We start from the raw sequence: 18,364 nt of genomic DNA, 5'->3' as shown, positions 1-18,364 counted from the left end.
GCGCGTATATGTCCCGCGCAAATTTAATTTCATTAAAAAAAAAAAAAAAAAAAAACATTTTTTTTTTTTTTTTTTCTTCACCCCTTGCGATCGACTTGGGATCTGTCGGCGATCTACTGGTAGACCGCGATCGACTGGTTGGGCACCCCTGCCCTAGGCAGTTTCCCAGCCTTTTGCAGATGAAGTAAAGGTTGGGCAATCCCACCCAAAACTGTCTGACACATAGCAGAAATAAACAGATAAAAAAAGATATTCAGAGACTAAATAGTTTTCAAAAATGAGATCACCATGGTGGGCAAATAAGTAACCAAAAGATTTCCCAGATTCAATGAAATTATGTTGAAGGCTCTTCTCTTAATATTGTTACCCGCTGTCCTCTCTGTCTCTACTGGCCCTGGCTGCTTCAAGGACCAAAGAACTGACAAACGGAACACAATTACAGACAGTGTCATGAAAAAGCTGATTGTAATAATGCCTGATGGTTCATCAACTTTCCCAATGCTCAACGAGATGACTGTTACGGCGACCCACATCAGTCCACTGCAGACTACTCTGAATCTCAAGGGCTTGAACCTGTAAAAAAAATCACATGATACAACAGAGTATGTGGTTTGTATCGAATCAAACACAACCTCAGCAGTTAAGGCTAATTTCACTGGAACCAGAACAATGCTTTTGGTTACCTGATGAAGGTCAAAGGGTGAATGACAGCCAGGTAGCGCTCCACACAGATGCAACACTGGAACAGGGGTCGGCCGAACCATGTTAACGTTGAAAAATTCCAAAAGCAGGTATTTAGCAACTGGGTCACTACCAGCAGGGTCAAACAAGCAGTAGAATAGTAAAGGAAGCCCCAACAGGAAAAGGGTCTCGCATATTGCCAAATTTAGATGGAAAAGCTCAGCTGCCAATGAATCCTTTGTTCCGTGAGTTATAAGCCACATCACCCAAAGGTTGGCTGGGAGGCAAACAACCATGTAAGGAATCTGAATGGTGACAGTCATTCCTTGTCTGTATACTGTATAATGACCCCTGGTAATGAGAGTGGAATTCCACACGCTTCATAGTTTAAATTTGTCGTTGAGTTGTCAGAGAAAGAATTGTTAAGTTCTGGAACCATTGTCATCGCCCGAAATGCTCCCGTTTGGCTCCTGAAAAAAGTTTCACGTCTGACTTGGCTGATCTTCCAGCATTAAAAGGCTCAGCAAAAATGTTGTCTTAAAAGTATAGTAGTAGTTTAAATAAAGAAAGAATTTCAGTCAATAAATGTGTCTGCACTGAATCATGCAGATCGTGTGCAAAATCCTTTGTTGGGATAGTCTGCAGTACATGTAGATATGTAAGAATTATTTTAATAAATGTGGTTCTCTCAGAAAAGGCCCTAGCCACGGTTTGAAAAATTGTGTACTTGGCTCCTGCACACACAACCAGATGTCACACATGGCGGACACAAAGTAGGAGGTCTAAAATAAAATAGCCATGCGCTTATCTCAGAAAAGTTCTCAACAGCAAATAATTTACAAAAGTTTTTTTAGTTACATTTTTTTTATTTTCCCTCAAGACGAACTATTGAGGTCCTGACCTTGGTGACCTCATACGTAGGCTCACAGATTTCACTCATGTATAATCACAGACATTTAGTTAAGGAAATGCATGATGAAAGGAATAAGGTGGAAATACAGATGGGAAATAATGTAATGGGGTGAATCAGCCTCATGTGGCTGAGAAGGAGGTACCAGGGGGTCTCAGAACCCATCCTCCTGGCAGAAGAGGCTGTAAGTGAGGAAGGTAGTAGCAAGGCACTGGGGATGGACTGAATGTATTTTCAGTGTTCATCAGTAACATAATGAAGAATGTCACCTGAAAGTTGTTGTGAACAATGCATTTCTAATTGTTCAGGGTTTATATTCATCTGTCAAACATGAACAATTGTGTTTGGATAACTAAAAAAATCAAATGCAAATGCTACCGTTGATTTATATTTAAATAAACAAATAAAATCCACTTCAGGCAATGATTGTGTCTGCACTGAATCATGCAGATCGTGTGCAAAGGCCTTTGTTGGGATAGTCTGCAGTACATGTCAATCTGTAAGAAATATTTGAATAAATGTGGTTCTCACAGAAAGGGCCCTAGTCACGGTTTGAAAAATAGTTTACTTTGCTCCTGCACACACAACCAGATGTCACACACGGCGGACACAAAGTAGGCGGTCTAAAATACAATAACCATGCACTCAACACAGACAAGTTCTCAACAGCAGATAATTTACAAAATGTTTTTAGTTTAAATTAAAAAAAATAGATGAAAACTAATTACTGAGGTCCTGACCTTGGTGACCTCATAACTGGCTACAGGTATGCAGGCATACAGTGGAAAAATAATGTAATGGAGTGAATCAGCCTCATGAGGCTGAGAAGGAGATACCAGGGGGTCTCAGAACCCATCCTCCTGGCAGAAGAGGCTGTAAGTGAGGAAGGTAGTAGCAAGGCACTAGAGATGGAATTCATTGTATTTTCAGTGTTCATCACTAACATAATGAAGAATTTCTTCTGCAAGTTGTTGTAAACAATGCATAGGGTGAGCAGGCCTAATGCACATTGGTTTTATTTAGTTATTGACTGCTATGGAAAATCAGGGCAATTTGTTTAATTTGGGGGTAAAAAGTTGTCTTAATTGGTGTTACAATTTGTCAGTCGTATGTTTCTAAGGCAGCCTTCTGGTTCAGCTCACCTCGTCATCTGTCTAATAGAAAACAGCTTTCAACAATCTATATTCATCTGTCACACATGACCAATTGTTTTGTGATAAATAAAACAAATGAAATGCAGGTACAGCTCAAAAAATACTGTTCTTTGTCCTGATTATTTTCATTTGTATCTGATTTATGAAACAACAATTCTTCATGAAAAATAGAAAATGCTGTTCCTGCAGAAAATGCGTTGAGTGCTGTAGGGCAATGTGAGGTTGAAAGTATGTTTTAGTAAAGCCACATAGTGTAAGAAGTAAAGAAATGTTAAATGGCTTAAATCAAATCAAGGGATTTGAACAGATTCTAAATGGAGTAAACAATGTAAACATGCACACCATTGCATTGTAAATGGTGTGAAACAAATAAAGTGAAGAGTTAAACATCTTCACTTGGTGTTTCGAGGTTAAATATTGACTTTGTTGAGGCTCCTTGACGTCCGCAATGGTAAGCTTTCATAGCCACCTTGGGCCAGAGTGCCATCTAGAAAGTCCTCACGCTCTAGCCTCAACTTCAATAAGACCAACTGGAAATATACAAAGTGGGTATGAAATTAAAGTAAAACTGGGATTTTGAAAAAAGTCTAAATGATGAAAAAATAAAATCTGTCATTGACAAACATTTAAAAAAAATATTTTCAAATTAGAATATCTTAAAAAGTTTAATATATTTTAGAAATCTGAAAGGAAGCAAGTGATTCCAACATTTTAAAATTGGGATGGACTCTCTAGGTGAGAATTTGTGGGAGGAGATCGGTCCAAAAGTTTGTAGAGAGCTCAGGAAACAAACTTATCTCTGGGCATACTTAGCAATATATTAGTCTCACCAATCAGACTTCAAAGTGACATCTAAAGTCTGATTAGCTCAAATGAACAAAGCATTTCAGTGTTTTGCACTTCATATTAGCTTCGACCAATCATGTTACTGGAGGCGGGGTTCTGTAAGTGTGTAATTGGCTATTAACAGTGGACACAAACTCGGCCAGAAGTAGTAAACTGTAAAATATATTTGAAAGAATAACATAAATTACACTTTTCCTGGTTGCTACAAGTGATGAGACACAAAGAAACACACACACTTGATTCAACGATTTCAAACTATAATTTTTAATAGCTCAGCTATTCTATATTTCATCTCAAATGAACTTTATCACTTTAGTTATTTGTTACATTTTTCCCTTTATATGTTTCCAACCATTTTACATTTTTGTTTCTGTTTCTGTTTGCTCCATTTAGGCTTTGAACTCAGATCAAATCTTTTTACATGATTGGATGTGAAAAAGTGGTATCGCGACATTCCTAATATATTATATATATATATATTTATTAGGCATGTCGCAAGGGCAGGGTTTAATATTTTTCCACCAGACCTTCTCAAAGCAACGAAAGAAAATGAATCTATATTGTGGCAGATGGCAGGGAGGAGTGAGGGGAGTGCTGCTCGCTCCACCCCAAAGCCTTACATGGACTTCCTCTCTTTAACGACGCAAGCCTGGGAATCATCAAGCAGGAGTGCTTGGGCTTAAAAGGGCTAGCAAACTTCAGAGCGGGGCTGTGTAATCCAGGAGGGCTAGGGAAGTACAGACAGGATCTGTGTGAGCTCTTGGAAACGCTGTACGGCCAATGAGAGACAGGTGTAAAGTGTTGGACTGATTAAGGATTACGGAGGGTATCCTAAAGGAGGTCGTTGACTCCTTTACCACCCGGGTGATTGTTATTTACCTGGTAAATAAACCACCCTGACTTTGTACTGCTGTGTGTATTGTGTGGTTTTTTGTTCAGCTTGGTGGCGTGGAAACCGCACACCAACTGGCCCGCTACAGTATATATCACGATGAATATATATTTAAATGTATACATATATATATTCTGAGATACGCTCCCATTCAAAATGCCTTGGTCCACATTTCGTTTCCTTGTTGCACGATATTTCGTGGTAAAGGACGGGGTTAGTTTCAGTTTTTGAGTAGGTCTGCTGCAATAAATCGGAGTATCCGTGATATGGCATTAACCCTTTGTTGCATTTGTGGTTTTCACATATACTCAGGGGTGCACTGTACTATCTGCGCACACTCCTCATGAAGTCGAAGAAAATCTCCCAATTGAAATGTATTGGTTCAAAAGTTGTTCCTTTCTGTGTAGCACGCAAAAAGTCGGACAATCGTGCTCTTGGATGATTTCAATAGATTCATTTTCGGAAGCATGTGCACGAAATGTGTGATACCGGGTTGAACTAGCGTAGCTCGGCTCGTTGTGTAGTGTGAGTTGGAGCGTTTTTGTAGTGTCTATTCTAAAACTATTGTAAACAAAGAGACGTATGGGCTGATCAGCATTTTTTGTAATAGATTTCATCAATTACAGGAAGGAATTTTATTGATAACATTATTGAAATCACTATCGATCAGCATTCACTACAGATATGTCCAAGTCATTTTATGGAGAAAATATGTAGATATAACAGTAAAATATATCAATATAAGGAGAAAATATGTACATTTTTCAGAAGAATATCTCAATATCTCAAAAAATGCGAAAAGATCTCAATATAACAAGAAAAAATATAACGTGTTCCTGTATCTATTTTTATTTTTCCGCTATGGTTTTAATGCCATGTCCTAGGCAGTTTCCCAGCCTTGTTTCACAACTTCATTTTTACCAACTTTCCAAAAGCTCAACAAGATGATCGTTACAGCGACCCACATCAGTCCACTGCAGACCACTCTGAATCTCAGGGGCTTGAACCTGTAAAAAATGATACAACACAGTATGTGGTCTGTATCGAATCAAACACAACCTGCGAGGTTGTGGCTATTTTAACTGGAACCAGAAAATGCTATTGGTTACCTGATGAAGGTCAAAGGTTGGACGACAGCAAGGTAGCGCTCCACACAGATGCAACACTGGAACAGGGCACGGCCAAACCATATTAACGTAGAATGTGCCAAAAGCAGGTATATAACAACTGGGTCACTACCAGCAGGGTCAAACAAGCAGTAAAATTGTAAAGGAGTCCCCAACAGGAAAAGGGTCTGCCAGCTGCCAATTAATGTTTTGTTCCATGAGTGATAAGCCACATCACCCATAGGTTGCTTGGGAGGCAAACAACCATGTAAGGAATCAGAATACTGACTGCCATTCCTTTGATGTATGTGAGGGCTGTTAATTGAGTTCCACAAATTCCAAAGATTAAAATTGTCGTTGAGTTGTCAGAGAAAGAATTGTTATGTTCTGGAACCATTGTCATCGCCCCAAATGCTCCCGTTTGTGTCCTGAAAATAGTTTCACGTCTGACTTGGCTGATCTTCAAGCATTGAAAGGCTCTGCAAAAAATTATCTTAAAGTAAACACTTTGGATTACTATTCCAAACCTACTTTTTAAGAAAAAGTTATTTAGTCTAGGTTATATAATAATAATTAGAATGACTGGAAATAGGTACAAACAAAAACAGAACATGACCGTTTTCAGTTATCGTAACAAAAAATTCTAAACGTCCAAACTGTCTGTTTCTAATGCAGCCTTCTGGTTCAGCTCACCTCGTCATCTGACTGATGGGTCACAGCTCTTCCCAATGTTTTTTCATCTCTCACACATGACTAATTGTGTTGTGATAACTAAACAAATCAAATGCAAATACGTGTGGGTTCTATTTAAATTAACAAATAAAATCAACTTCAGGCAATGAATGTCTCCGCATTGAATCCTGCAGCCCTTGTGCAAAACTCATTTTGTTGGACTTTCTGAGGATCCCTCAGAAGTATTTGAATACATTTGGTACAGTTGATTTTATATGTTTATTTAAATGAACAAAATATATAGACTTTTTAATTTTTTAACTGAATCCTGCAGATCGTGCGCAAAAGTAATTTTGTTGGACTTTCTGAGGATCCCTCAGAAATATTTGAATACATTTGGTACAGTTGATTTTAGTTGTTTATTTAAATGAACAAAATATATATTTTTTTTTATTTCTCATGGCATGAAAATTCACTTCACTTCATGAGGTTTACTAACATTAATTTGAGTTCCCCTAGCCTGCCTATGGTCTCCCAGTAGCTAGAAATGGCATTGGGTGTAAAATGAGCACGAGGTATCCTACTCCGCCTTTGAAAAATGAAAGCTCAGACGCGCCGATTAGGAAATTGGCCCCATATGTCATTATAAGGGGCCAGGTTACCTCCCCTTTCTCTGCTTTGCCCGCCCAGAGAATTTGGCCCGCCAATGAGACAATGAGCTACGACCGTGCGAGCGCCACATGTGTGTGTGTGTGAATACACACACTAACGCATGTGTTGTACACTTCTTTGTTATTTGGATAACCGTAAGGTTTGCTAAAGCTCCCATTTGGTGTTAAGACTAGACTGCGTCGGGTTCTCTGACGTCTCTGGTACTTCCACAATGAGACTCGTAGTGGGGGTTATCTCGGCCGTTGTTGAGAAGGAATTGGGGAGGAAAGGAACTTTGTCTTTGACTCCCTGAAGTCAAGATTGAATTGAGAAAGGGATTGTTGCCCGGGATTGTCTCCCACCTGAGCCCCGCTGCCGGGCGGCGGCAGTGGAGACCCGTGGCGGTGGAGCCCCCCGGCGGTGGGGCACTGCCAGCAGGGTCAAACAAGCAGTAGAATTGTAAAGGAATCCCCAACAGGAAAAGGGTCTTGCATATTGCCATATTTAGATGGAAAAGCTCAGCTGCCAATGAATCCTTTGTTCAGTGAGTGATAAGCCACATCACTCGTAGGTTGGCTGGGAGGTAAACAACCATGTAAGGAATCAGAATGGTGACGGCCATTCCTTGGATGTATGTTATGAGTGCTGGTAATTGAATTCCACATTTTCCGAAGCTTAAATTTGTTGAGTTGTCAGAGAAAGTATTGTTATGTTCTGGAACCATTGTCATCGCCTCAAATGCTCGCGTTTTGGCTCCTGAAAATAGTTTCACGCGTGACTTGGCTGATATTCCAGCATGTCATGAAATGCTCAGCAAAAAAGTTGTTTTAGCAGTATAAATGTTGGATTACTATTCCAAACCTACTTAAAAAAAAAAGATGTCTAGATAATATGATAATGAGATGAATGACTTGAAATACGTCTTAAAAACAAAAACAGAACATGACTTTACCACTTTGAGTTTTCGTAACACAATTTCTAAATCCAAACTGTCTGTTTCTAATGCAGCCTTCTGGTTCAGCTCACCTCGTCATCTGACTAAGGGAACACAGCTTTCCCACATTGTATATTATTCGGTCAAACTTGACCAATTGTGTTGTGATAAATAATCGAATCAAGAGCAAATACTATATTTGAGTGCTATTTAAATTAACCAATAAAATCGACTTCAAGCAATGAATGTGTCTGGAATGAATCATGCAGATCGTGTGAAAAAGTCCTTTGTTGGGACAGTACAAGAGGATCCCTCAGATATATTTGAATACATTTGATACAATTAATTCAGAAAATCTAATGATGGAAGGGCTAAAAGGTTGAAATACAGCCTAAATTATGTCATGGGGTGAATCAGCCTGATTACTGAGGCTGAGAAGGAGGTTCCTGGGGGGCTCAGAACCCTGGCAGAAGAGGCTGTAAGTGAGAAAGATAGCAGCAAGGCACTGGGGATGGAATTGAGTGTCACCCCCGTGTTCTTCAGTGACAAACAGTACTGGACTGCAGTGGAGGTACAGCTCACAAAATACTGTAGTCAGTCCTGATTATTTTCATTTGTATATGATTTAGAAAAACAACAATTTAATAAATCGAAAATGCATTTCCTGCAGAAACTGCGGTGAATGCTGTAGTGCAAAGTGAGGATGAAAGTATGTTTTAGTAAAGCCGCATAGTGTAAGATGTAAAGAAATGCTAAATGGCTTAAATCAAATGAAGGGATTTGAACAGTCTAAATCGAGTAAACAATGTAAACATGCACACCATTGCATTTTAAATGGTTGGAAACAAATAAAGTGAAGAGTTAAACATCTTCACTTGGTGTTTCAAGGTTAAATATTGACTTTGTTTAGGCTCCTTGAATGTCCGCAATGGTAAGCCTTCATAGTCACCTTGGGCCAGAGCATCATCTAGAAAGTTCTCATGCTCTATCCTCAACGTCAATGAGACCAACTGGAAAAGCGGGTATGAAAAAAAAAAAGATTCTGAAAAAGTTTAAATGCTGAAAATGAAATCTGTCATTGACTAACATTGAAAAAAATACTATTAAAAAATTAGAATCTCTTTAAAGGAAGCAAGTGATTCCAAGCTAATCTGAACATTTTAAATTTGGAATGGAATCCCTAGGTGAAAAAATGTAGAAGGAGATAGGTCCAAAAGTTTGTAAAGAGCTTGGGAAACAAACTTATCTCTGGGCATATTTAGCAATGCATTAGTCTCAACAATCAGACTTTAGATTGACATCTAAAGTCTGTGTATTTCGCAATTACCAGTGGACACAAACTCAGCCAGCAGTAGTAAACTGTAAACTACATGTGAAAGAATAACATCAATAACACTTTTCCTGGTTACTACAAGTGATAAGACACAAAGGCACACACACTTGATTCAACCATTTAAAACTACCAGCTTTAACAGCTCAGCTATTCTATATTTTATCTCAAATTAATGAAAAATGTATCACTTTAGTTATTTGTTTAATTCTTCCCTTTATATGTTTCCAACCATTTGACTTTTTTTTTAATTTTGTGAATGTTTACCTTGTTTACTCCATTTGGGCTTTGATTTGAACTCTGTTCAAATCTTTTTTCCTTTATTAAAGGCATTTAACTTTTTTTTTGTGAGATGTTTTTAGGTGGCTAATTGGCAATCATGAACAAAGTGCTTCCATTACATTCCTTTATTATTATTATTATTATTATTATTTGTTCAAGAGTCAAACAAAGTATCGGACTGATATCGGTATCGGCAGATAGCCAAAGCTGCGGTATCGGTATTAGTTCACATTTCGTTCTGTGTTGCATGATATTTTCGTCGTATAACTAAAGGGTGAACTGTTCTATCTACGCACACTCCTTCTGAAGTCCCATTTGAAATTGATTTGTTCAGAAGTTGTTCTGTGTAGCACAAAGTAGTCGGAGAAACACTCCCATTCAAAATATATGGGTTTACTTTCCTTTCTGTGTATTATGCAAAAAGTCGGCCAATCGTACTATGGGATGATTTCAATAGATTCATTTTCTCAAGCATGAGCACAAAATTGCGTGATACCACGTTGAACTAGTGTAGCTCAGCTCGTTGTGTAGTGTGAGTTGTAGCGGTTTTTGTAGTGTCTATTGTAAAACTATTGTAAACATAGAGACAGCATTTTTATTAATAGATTTCATCAGTTACAGGGGCTGATTTTATTGATAACATTATTGAAATCACTATCGATCAGTATTCACTACGGTTATGTCCAATTCATTTTAAGCTGATAAAATCGTATTCATGTTTTTGTAACTTATATGTTTGACAAGAAAATAATATACAAAAAAAAAAAGATATATAACAGGAAAATATCACAATATAACAAGAAAATATGTCAATATAACGAGAAAAGATGTCAATATAACAGTCAAATATGTCAATACAAGGAGAAAATATCTTACTTTAACGGGAAAATATGTCAATATAAGGAGAAGATATTAAATTAAACAGGAAAAAATCTCAATACAACAAGATAATATCTGAATATAACAGGGAAAGATTTCAATATAAGAGGAAAATATCTCAATATAATTAGAAAAGATCCCAATATAACGAGAAAAAATATGAAAAATTATGAAATGATGATGATGAAAAGAAAAGAGAAAAATTCCCGTTATAACGAGTTCTTGTATCTTTTTAAACTATTTTAAAGTTTAAAAAGATCTATTTTTTTGTCCTAGGCAGTTTCCCAGCCTTGTGCAGATAAAGTAAAGGTTGGGCAATCCCACCCAACATTGTCACATGCATAGCAGGAGCAAACAGATAACCAAAGATATCCGGATACAAAATAGTTTCTAAAGACGAGATCACCAAGGTAGGCAAATAAGTAACCAAAAGAATCCCCAGATTCAATGAAATTATGTTGAAGGCTCTTCTCTTAATATTGTTACCCCCTGACCTCTCTGTCTCTACTGGCCCTGGCTGCTTCAAGGACCAAAGAACTGACAAACAACAGAACACAATTACAGACAGTGTCATGAAAAAGCTGATTGTAATAATGCCTGATGGTTTATCAACTTTCCAAATGCTCAACAAGATGACTGTTACGGCGACCCACATCAGTCCACTGCAGACTACTCTGAATCTCAGGGGCTTGAACCTGTAAAAAAATGACATGATGCAACATAGCATTTGGTTTGTATCGAATCAAACACAACCTCAGTAGTTTTGACTAATTTCACTGGAACCAGAACAATGCTTTTGGTTACCTGATGAAGGTCAAAGGGTGAACGACAGCAAGGTAGCGCTCCACACAGATGCAACACTGGAACAGGGGACGGCCGAACCATACTAACGTTGAACGTGCCAAAAGCAGGTATATAACAACTGGGTCACTACCAGCAGGGTCAAACAAGCAGTACAATTGTAAAGGATTCCCCAACAGGAAAAGGGTCTCGCATATTGCCATATTTAGATGGAAAAGCTCAGCTGCCAATGAGTCCTTTGTTCCGTGAGTGATAAGCCACATCACCCAATGGTTGGCTGGGAGGCAAACAACCATGTAAGGAATCAGAAGGGTGACTGCCATTCCTTGGTTGTATGTTATAAGTGCTGGTAATTTAATTCCACAGTTTCCAAAGATTAAATTTGTTGTTGAGTTGTTAGAGAAAGAATTGTTATGTTCTGGAACCATTGTCATCGCCCCAAATGCTCCCGCTTGGCTCCTGAAAATAGTTTCACGTCTGACTAGGCTGATCTTCCAGCATTGAAAGGCTCAGCAATAAAGTTCTCATAAAAGTAAACACTTTGGATTACTATTCCAAACCGACTTTTTAAGAAAAAATAATTAAGTCTAGATTATGTAATAAGAAGAATGACTTGAAATACTAACAAAAACAGAACATGACCGCTTTGAGTTATAGTAACACAAATTCTAAATGTCCAAACTGTCTAATGCAGCCTTCTGGTTCAGCTCACCTCGTCGTCTAACTAATGGAAAACACTGCTCTCCGCAATGTATTTTCAGCTGTCAAACATGATCAATTGTGTTGTGATAACTAAACAAATTAAAGGCAAATACTACATTTGAGCTCTATTTAAATAAACAAATAAAATCAACTTCAGGCAACCTATCTCCTTCCAGAATTGTGGATGGAGATAGGTCCCAAAGTTTGTAGAAAGTAAGAAAGAAAGAAACTTAACCGAGCGATAGTTGAGCGCCGCATGCAGCACTCACCTAGAAAGTCGAAAGGTTTCAAAACAACATCTATTCAGCCACTTTAGAACTTCAGTAGAGAACGATCATTCTGAATGCTTCATCCACTCATGTGATTGGATTTTCTTCAGTAGAATATCTCTTTTATCTCTTTTTGGCCCCTAGCTCTGTGCCTCCTCCCCACAGAAGCTCTGTTGTAAGATAGTAGGACTGACGGGTCCGAGATTAGCAATTCATTGAGTACCATTGCCTTCTGATGCATTGAGCATTAGGCCTGCTCTCCCTGAATTATTAGATATGCATTGTTTACAACTTACCGATACAATTTACTCAATGCATCAGTAGAATATCTGTATTTTTTTGGCCCCCGGCTCTGTGCCTCCTCCCCACAGAAGCTCTGTTATAACATGGTAGGACACACTCAAAACACACATACTAAAACAGACGCAAACGTCATGCGCACACACGCACACACACACACACACACACACACACACACACACACACACACACACACACACACACACACACACACACACACACACACACACACACACACACACACATACATACACACCCAAACACCTCCCACTCCCACTCACACACACACTAATTTCACTCTATTAAGTGTCAATAGGTATTTGACCCATCGGCTCCCGGAATGTGATCCAGCCGATCCAACGACTCGGACTCGTTAGCCCGGGATGAGCTCAGTTCAGTGGGCATGGAAAGGGGCTCCAGTTACCGCTCTAATCTCATTGAAAGACTTTAGCCAGGGCTAGCGGATGCTCGCATGTCAGACAAACAGCTCAGATACTAATAGCGCTGCTTTGTGTTTCAGATGTGTGCGTGCATGGGTGTGTTGTGGTGGTACATGTGCACGTGCATACAAAACAATACAGAGCTCATACCCATGTTTTACCAACTAGCGGAAACACGGCAGCGTGTGTTTGTGTGTGTGTGCGTGTGTGTGCCGGTTTTTGTGGTGTCTGCTCTTGTATGTGCACAAGTTGTGTGTTTGGGTGTGGGGATAAAATCCTAGTTCACAGGATGCAATTTCCCTTTAATATACCCATCCAAATGTAATTTGGCGTCTATGGAGTGTCTGTGTGCTGGGCTGGGCTGGGCTGGTGTGTGTTTCTGCTGACTGCTCCTGTTTTGTGTTTATATGGATGAGTGGCTCTCTGGGAGAGTATTATGCATCCTTTTCAGCGTTTAAAGATTATGTGTTTGGCGGCGGCAGAGGTATTAGACAAAAAAGGAAATATGTCTTTGATTAAAATATCTTTTATCTCTTTATTGATTAAAAGGCCGAGTTTGGTAATAGAATTCCTCCGCCCCTCCCTGCTGGGCAACCCTGTGCTCCTTTTCTGCTCTTTTCTCCTAAGTTCAGTTGCTGCTGATGTATGAGCGTGGCCCTGATTTATGGTGTGTTGCATGTTCGAAGCTACTCACTGACTTCAAGTTGTTATCATGCTCGTGGAGCGACGGAAAAGTTATACTTTTTACAATCGATTTAGGGAGTTTGTCAATGCAAATACCAAATATGGGTTGCGTATAGCCTCAGAAATGCAAATATTTTGTTGCTTTTCTCATTTTCACATGACGAGAAGGAATATTTATTTTCCATGGCTACTGCTTCGGGGTCTGGTAACATGATGGATGGTTGCTGATGATTCTTAAACAATTTTGATCACAAAACCAAAACCAAAAAACAATGCAAATATTATCTTATTTGTTTCATGTTCAGAAAACATAAACTCTTTTAATACAATGTGTTGTACTACCTTACAAGAATTTTTTTAGAAAGAAGCTGAAATATTAGTTTTGTTTTGGACAAATCTATTTTGTACAGGCATACACAGGTAGATACCCTCACATGCATCACCATACATATAACCATATCCACCAAGAGAGTTTGTATCGGTGGCCTTTAGAAAGCTGGGGCACCTTTTTGGTTGGTCAAGACATAAAAAAAATGGCTTGGTCCTCACTAAGTTCTAAAGGTATGTACATTTAGCAAATCTATTATGTGATAGCACATGTGACTTTTCATTTTCAAACTCTTGGTAGATATGATTGTGTGCTTGGGAAGCTTCAACCACCCAAAATCCCCAAATATTTTGTCTTACAGTCGATAATGAAGTTAATAATTGTTGAGGTATTCTCAAGCTCCAGGAGGTGTATGATACCGTCATATATGATCTATCTTACAGCTATTGAGAGAGAGTTAATGAGCTATTGTATCACTGTAGATACTGTAAAATTAACGATTAGAACAGTGTTTATCCTGTGGTTGGTTCCCCACCTTTCTCAAACATATGTTTAAATCGGTCAATATAAAGTGCTTGTTCCAAGGACGCTACATTACCACCTTTCTGTTCATGAAGAGACCGTCCTCTTAGCCGGGGATGGGTGTTTTATCACTAAGGGTGACAGACTGGGTGGTTAATAGGTTGCCTACACCTCTCTGGTGACTACCAGACAGAAGGGTCAAGCCCTGCCTGTACCTAATTAGTCAGGTCAGCAGCCAGGCGCTGGGACTCCAGGACACCTGATCATGACCAGACTGTCTGACACACACACACACACGCACACGCACACACATACACGCTCTCCCTGTGTGTGTACGTTTCTGTGTAACCCATGAGGCCGTTAAGCTACCCAGTTTCTCCTCCAGGGACAGAGGGCGTCCCACACGTAACTTTGATTGTGTGTGTAGGATTGGGCTGAGGCTGACTGAGAACAGATGGAGATGTGCTCTTTAATTAACCCTGCAAAATCACAGGGCTGAGAACGGGCCTCGGTCCGTGAATAACACTCAGTGCATCCAGGGTGGGTGTGAGATGCGCTGCTGGTGTGTGTGTGTGTGTGTGTGTGTGTGCGTGTGCGAGGGAGAGAGACTATAGGTCTGTATTATTGTACATACAGTGTATGACCGACCGGCGCTCCCATCCCCCCCCTTCCCAAGAGCGGGGCGTTTTATTTCTCATTAGCGGGCAGCAAACTGCTCAAGGATGAAATTTGCTAACAGGAATTAAAAGTGCATTAACACATCTGAGAGATTCATTTCTGCTAATAGTTTTATTAGTGCTCTGACCTTTCAGTTCATTAGAGGACTGAAGAAAGAGGAATGGCAGGAGAGGGGGAGGCAGGGTGAAAGTAGGGGGCATGCGTGCGTCTGTGCTGCTGGAGACCCGGATAAAAAGATGCGTTCGCACAAAGCACTCATTAGGGCGATTGTTGTCATCGGGACGCCCCGGGGCTGTTCTGGTTTTGGATGCCAGCATGATCTTCACAAACACATGCAAAGCAAAAATAATTTCCAGGCACGATCCCAATCAGCCAAACCTGTTGTCTGGTCTCTCCCTCGCCGTTTATTGGCTAATTGCGATGCAATGCGGGGGAGCTTTTGAGTCGCTCGTAAAGCACTGCTTAAGGTAGCGCCCATTTGGGTGTTTCAGACAGATGATTTTCACCTTCCTCCACTTAGCACCCTGAATTTATGCCACAGTGTATTTCAGGTCGGTTAGCACTTGAGTGTCACTTAGCCAGCTGCTTAATTGTTTATGAACTGTGGCCTAGCGCTCTTTAAAAATGAAGGGAAACCGCAGAGAAAGGAGGAACAATGAAAATGAGTCAGAACAGTTAACAGGAAAAAGTGACCTATCGCGTCCGCCATTCTCGTGCCCCCCCCCTCCCGCTTGTCAATGGAGGAGCGATAGACACTGAATTAGAGCGGGAATTTACCTGACCGAGGAGAGCAACTAAAAGGGATTTAATGTTGTTTTCTTTCTGTTTTATTGGAAAACAAGTGAGGCAAGTTACAGTGCAATTTGCCTTCCCCTGTTCCCTATAATTAGCACCGTACAGAAATGAAATAACATTGACGAGAAGGTCAATAATCCTGATCTATAGTGAAATTAATCCTGCTATCGACACAACAAGCAAACAACACAATTAAGGACAATGACAGGATAGATAGAAAAAAAATAATAGAAACACAGAGAAAGAGGGGGGAGAGAGATAGGAAGTGTTTTATCTCCAGGCTTTACTGTGCAGAAATCCTATGAAGGTTTCTAATTAATTCATCCATTGTTAATGAAGGCGAGGCGGGGAACCAGGGATTAAACACGAGGAGACCAAGGAAGACAATTAGAGATACCAGTCTAATGATTGTTTTCTAACTCACTGTTGTTTCTCCCCTTGTACTTTGTTGGCTGGCTGGGGGATCATTTATTGGGCATTCAAAATGAGCCTCTCATCAGCCTGCATGGCCCCACACAGGCAAACACCAACTTCGGCCATAAAATCATTCTCCTTTAAGGAATCCTCGATGAAGCCTACTTATGTGGCCCTGATGTCAACGGCCTTTATTTATAAGCAATGGGTGTTTTCCTTAAACGAATCAATTGCCAATTAGCATAGTATCTATTGATGGAATGAATCATCATTATCATTCAGGTTTCAGAGAGGTCACTGGGCTCTAGGCCAGATTTGCCTCTACTGTAGTCGTCCGCTGTCCCTCCCTGTAATATTAAATTTACATAGACGTTTTATCCTCTTTCTCATAACAGCAATCAATTAGAACTGGCAGTTCCGATACTTTTGTGCATGGATTATGAAATCAATATCCAAACGACGCGCAATCATTCGCTACAACACTGGCTGGAGTTGAGAATGCACACAGCGGCCCATGATGAAAAGCTGTATCTCTGTGAATCAAAGGAACAAACAAAGCGCTTTTTTTTTGGGTAAGAAGCACACGCTTAATGTGTCAGCCATTAGTGAGTTGGCTGCCACCATCGACAGAGGGGGCACTGTGCTGTTTCCAGCTAAGTGAATTGAACTGGCCCCCTGGACAGGCCCGGGGGTACGCCTGTGAGCAGTGGTCTGGAGGGGTTAGCCGCGGGACGGACGGAGCGTTGGAGCGTTGGAAGGGGAAGAGGGATTGCCTTTCAGGAATTACGAGCCATTAAATCAGAGCCTGGAAATCTCAAGGTTCCCTAAGACTGCCGCACAAGGAATCTGCGGCCAGAGAAATATTGTTTATGGTTTAAAAGCCGGGGCGATGGATTTATAAAAGAAACATTCATCATTGCAGGAAAACGGAACAAAACATTCCGGAAATAAATACTCCCTCTATAGGTATACTTGTCACCCAGACAGCACGATAACAAGTGAATTGGGAGGGAGATCCTTCATTTGCTGGCAGCTGGCCCCCAAAGATGGTGTATGTGTGTGTGTGTATGTGGCTGTGTGTGTCTCTGTCTGTACCAGCTTCTGTGTTGTCCTCTGTAGTGCACAGAGAGGACAACACATAAGCTATTGCATACCCTGGACTTGGACTCTACTCCCCAGGAGTTGGACCCAGTGGTTAAAGTGGTGTGGACATAACGGGGGTCGTTTTTAGTGTTTGTGAAATGTTCTTGTCTTAAAATGTTTTATTATTTTGTATCTGATTGAGCTCTATGTTCATTGACCGAGCAGTTCCATTTATAATTTATAAACCCTGCTCCATAAAGTAACTTGTAGTGGGCTATGAAAAGAAAATAATCACCCCAAGGGATGATATAACGTCCGTCCCAAATATTGAAAGCAATATTATCTACATTTGTCTAAGTCCTAAAGACTGTGATGTAAACAAGAGTTATTATAAAACCAAAGTACCAAGCCTAAGTACTTTTCTATAGTTTTGTTTTCCTTTCCCCCCCTCATAGTTCCATCCTTTCCACTGGACATTAGTCTGAGATATCAGGAGTGTCGATATGAATGAGTGTTCTCCAGTAAACACAATTAACAATATTGATTACTTCTGGCTCGCCCATTCCTGCCATAAAGAACAATAGTTTCAGTAAAGGAGGTTTTTCCAGGAAGGTGATGCTTTTTGCTCAGTGCCGCGACCTTGGAACAAGGTAAACCGACATGGTTAAGAGGTGCAGACATCGACTGCAGACTGAACACGGTGTTGTTTGATAGAGCCTTTTGAGACAGGAAACAACACAAATGCTGTAGAGACGTGTGATATTTACCACAGTCTTATATGCTACTGTCCGGGTTCCATCATATTGTATACACATACCAACAAAGACATAATATATACATCTGTACGTGAATCAGAACAAAATAAGTCAGTTATGTTTACTTTAGAACGATAGAATTCTTACATGCACTTGATAATATAGCTGCTATTAAGCTATTCTCTGTCAATGCTGGTGTGATTATTAAAATGAACTATATCTTCTAAGGGTTTATCTTGTATTCTATCTGTGTCCT

The sequence above is a fragment of the Gadus chalcogrammus genome, chromosome 1 (genome assembly GCF_026213295.1).
Source record: "Gadus chalcogrammus isolate NIFS_2021 chromosome 1, NIFS_Gcha_1.0, whole genome shotgun sequence".
In the NCBI taxonomy this organism is placed as follows: Eukaryota; Metazoa; Chordata; class Actinopteri; order Gadiformes; family Gadidae; genus Gadus; species Gadus chalcogrammus.
This window is presented reverse-complemented; position numbering follows the sequence as displayed.